Consider the following 4921-nt stretch of genomic DNA (forward strand, 5'->3'; position numbering starts at 1 on the left):
CGGACTTATGCTCGGCCACCAACTGACGCCAAACTTTTGACCATCGCCGAACTTTTGTCGGACTTCTACTCGACGCTAAACTTCTACCTATCGTCGGATTTCTACCCAACGTCGGACTTCCACTCATCGCAGGACTTTCATCGGACGTCTACTCGATGCCAAACTTCTGTCCATCACCAGATCTCTACCCATCGCCATACTTCTGTTCATCGCCAGACTTTCGTCGGACATCTACCTGACGTCGAACTTCCGCCTGTCGCCAGATTTCTACCCGATGCCGAACTTCCACCCGTCACCAAACTTTCGTCGGACTTCTACTCAACCCAGAACTTTCACCCGTTGCCGGACTTTTGTCGAACGTCTACCTAACTCTTAACTTATGCCCGTCGCTGGATTTCTACCTGACGCCGAACTTCCACCCGTCGCCGAACTTCTGGCTGTCGTCAAACTTTCGTCGGACTTCTACCCGACGTCGAGCTTCCGCCCATCACTAGACTTCTACCTGTTGTCGGACTTTCATCAAACTTCTACCCAACGCCGCACTTCCGCCAATTGCCATATTTCTACCCGACATCGAACTTCCACCCCATTGCTGGACTTTCATCAGACTTCTACCAGTCGTCGGATTTCGGCCCGGTGCCAGATTTCCATCCATCGTCGGGCTTATGCCCATCGCCGAACTTCTGTGGGACTTCTATCTGACATCGAACTTATATCCATCGTTGAACTTCTGTCTGACGTTGGACTTACGACCTCCGTTGCCCGCTAACTACGGTCCTTTCGACCACCGTCACCCTACTATGGTATTTCCGACTTCTGTCATCAACTGACTATAGTCCTTCCCACCAAACGAACATGTCAATAGTGTTTCTTCCTATTCCCACCATGTGATGCACTCCATATGATGTATATTTACTACATCAAGCCAAGGCCTTCCCCATGATTTTTCTCCTATTCAAGATTTTCCGCTTAAAAATCTAGATGTCTCTTATAAATGTTGCACCTTCTATTTTATCTATGTATGGTTGCTAGATTTTCGTACAAACTAAGATGCTAAACTTTATACTTCTCTACCACCACGAATATTTCTGGATGCAACATATATATAAATAAATATAAAGATTTAAATGTTAATTTATAAATACAAAATTTTTGATATATGTATGTATATCCTCCCAAAAAGCAACAAAAAGTTATTGTTAGTGTTTTCTTGATCAACTTGGAATCAAGTGGTTTACAAATTTGTTTCAGAAAAAAATACAGTTTTACCAATGCGTGCATTCCAATTGATTTGGAATTTCTATGGGTAGGCCAAAAAAAAAAACCTTTCTGAGGATATATGTTTCAAACAATCGTTGCCTGGCTAATAGATAATGTTCAGGTCAGGGCTTCAGACAAGCACATGGATGAATATGACAGAATATAGAAAACAAGGTTGATTAGCATCTTCTATGTTCGTCATGAACTACAGGTTATCCAATAAGGGCTAATGAAAAAGTATAAATTTAAAGAGAAAAAACATCAAAATGATCCCTTAGTTCTTTACGAAGGATCAAAATGATCCTTTAATATCCTTAAGCCTTTAAAAGAAAATCAAAAAAATCTCATGATAGTCCCATTTTGATTCCTCTTTAAGGAGTTGAAAGATCAAAATAGTCTCTAATAATCATTTAATATAGTTGGAGACTATTTTGATCTTCTACGAAGAGTCAAAAAACTATTTTTGACCATTTTCTCTAAATTGATAATCTCCATGGAGATTAAGGTTAAAAGGCAACTCAGAGAAATGAAGCCGCTTTCAAGGTTTTTCAGTAAAAAAACAAAGTTAATGAGTCTTCGACTGAACTGAGTTGAGTTCCAGGATTTGATTCAGTATTTTTCATTGTTTTGCTGCAAAAGAAACCAGCTCGCAGCGAGCACATCCGCGTACAAAGAGCAAAGAAGAAATCACACAATCACATGCAGCTTTATAACAGAAGCAACTTCAGGCAATCTTACTGGAACTAGAATTTAGTAAATGTCTCATATCATAGGAATCCAGACTATTAAACATTCGAATGAACTATTATTTTAGGACTAGGAAGTTTTCTGTACAAAGTTCATATAAAGACCTGTGATAAAAGAATCAGCTGTAGCAGAAGCTGATGTTTAGGCCAAACAAGAGATCTGCGAAATTTATGGGAACTTCATAATAATTAAATCGACTTAAAATTTTGATCATAAAGGTATGGCTGAGAACAACCTTTTCTTTGGAAGATCGTTAAATACAGAAAACTAGAGTAAGTTTGAAAGGAATAGATCAAAAGAAATACGAGAAAAAGTTTAGTAGGGCTCATTTGATTTGTTATAGATGAAAAATATGTTTTGAAAAGTGATGGGTTTTTCACTCATTTTTTGTTTGAAAATGAACTCGACATATTTGACGGATTCTGAAAGTATTTGTGGAGTAAAAGATTCATACAGATTTTCTAACTACATCCAACCAAATGATGGAATATAGAAAATTCATTGTTTTTCTAAATATATTTTCTGACTTCAAGCAGCCTAATACAACAACGACAACATCAAGCCTTTGTCCCACTATGTGGGTTCGGCTACATGAATTCTTTTTCTCCATTGTGTCCTGCTAAAAGTCAAATTCTTATTTAAATCTAATAAAGAAAGATCATTTCTAATATTTTCTAACTAAGTCTTTTTAGGTCTACCTCTGCCTTTCTTAACATAAGCCAAATCTACTACATCTACTTCCCTAACCGGGTCATCGGAAGGCCGCCGTTTTATGTGACCAAACAATCTAAGATGACTCTCTCTAATCTTATCTTCCACTAGAGCTACTCCAACATTTTCACGTATATACTCATTTTGTATCCTATCTCTAAGGGTAAAGCCACTCATTCACCTGAGCATCCTCATCTCTGCAATGCTTAGTATTATGCTTCTCTTTTAATGGTCAACATTCGGCACCATAAAGCATTGCAGGTCTCACCACCATCTTATAGAATTTTCTCTTAAGTTTAAGGGGGACTTTCCTATCGCATAACGAGCCCGATGCATTCCTCCACTTCAACCATCCAACTTGAATTATGCAGATAATATCCCCATCTATTTCACCATCACTCTGAACAATAGATCTAAGATATCATTCAAGCAACCAAATGAGCATGCAAAAAATTTTGCTTCACACATGATGTGGCACTCTAAAGGAATGGATGCAGGGAGATTCCTATTGATCCAAATAGTTGTGGGACGAAACATGATAATTATGACGACGATGGTGGAGCCTTAGGATGATGGTTAAATTATAAATCAATAGTTGTAGTCTAATTTATGTAACTGAACCAAATATACATATATAAATCGGCAGGCAATTTGGCAATTTCAACAATACAGCATATTGGTATTTTCATCTGCGTTCGACCAGAGAACTGTTCAGAGCGATTGAGATTGAGATTCAACAACCTTTCTTGATTTTCTAGTTCGAAAATATTTCAAGGAAAAAGATTTATATATTTTTGTTGTTGGATATTTGGTGAGAGACAATTTGCTTCTCTTTTGTATTTCTTTTGAGAAGGATTACTTCAGCTTTCCTTATTAGCTTTGTGAGAAGATAAATTGATATATTTTGTAATTCTACTCAATTTGCACTCATCCATGCTTTTTTGACAGTGGAATTGTTCCAATGAACCATGCATGTAGGTCAATTTTGATTGAATTATGTAAATCATGATATTCTTATCAATTTGTTTGTTTTATTATTTTCATATCATATCTACATGTGGCACCAGTTTTGTTTCTCCTAGGTTGAATAAATTGTTTTTCTTTTTGACACTCATAAAGAGAGATTTGGACGCTTCAATTGCAACAAATTTTTATCAGAGCTTTGCCAGTAGAATCTAGAAGATGACACCATCAAAACCTTCTACCAGCACTACCAAATATGAGTTGAGGAATTATCTGGGAACAATGATTTCAAAATTTGAAGGATAAAAATAAGAAAGTCTTTGTCCAAGAAGAGATTGATTAAAGCACTGAAAGGGATGAATTCCTGAACTAGCACAGATGAAGAGGAGATGGATGATAAAACAACATTTAGTTAAATTATCCACTGTTTGGGAGACAAAGTTCTTTGAGATGTGATAGATTAGAGTACTACAAAGAAGATAGGGAAAAGTTACAATCTCTTTACATGACATAGCCAATTACAAATCATCTCGATTTGTAGCAACAATTGTTAGTATTTCACATGAAAACATGTTATTGCATAAACATTTGGATGACTACAATAAACTATTATTGGCATATCCGGATGTCAAAATTATTTAAAAATAAAACTTTGATCTTGTTATGCTCTCTTCCATCAACATATTGATACCTTGTTACCACTTTGTTGGTCCGGGAATGATAATATCCATTATAAAGGTAAAATGACCCTCTGATGAGGACATCAGGCCTAGAAGAGTTTACCAGAGGCGGGGCCAATGATCTACGGCCACGATCGCACCGATCTACTTTTGATTATCATTGCATTGGATTTTTTATTTTATTTTTATTATATTTCATGAGTTTATTGTACTTTTCCATTTATGCCCTCGCTTAAGGGCCTAGTCATGTATATGCCCTAAGGACAATTGAGTCTTTTATATTTTCTTTATTGTTTGGGCTATTTAATGCCCTCCCCTCCTTTGAGGGTTAATGAATGATTAATATGAAATTTTTTGCATCCATGTGTTTGGAGAGAGCGTGAGAGTTCTTAGAGAGATTGAAGACCCTAGATGAGGGCATCGCAATACCCACCAACCGCAGGAAGTGTCCGGATTTGTGGTCGTCGTCGTCGCTCCCCTTCCTCCCTCTCTCGAATGAACCCCCACCAGCCCCTCTCCTAGCCGCCGGCCACCCATAACCCAACCTCCTCTCCCAGCCT

Source organism: Dendrobium catenatum, unplaced genomic scaffold (genome assembly GCF_001605985.2).
Source record: "Dendrobium catenatum unplaced genomic scaffold, ASM160598v2 fragScaff_scaffold_911, whole genome shotgun sequence".
Classification (NCBI taxonomy): Eukaryota; Viridiplantae; Streptophyta; class Magnoliopsida; order Asparagales; family Orchidaceae; genus Dendrobium; species Dendrobium catenatum.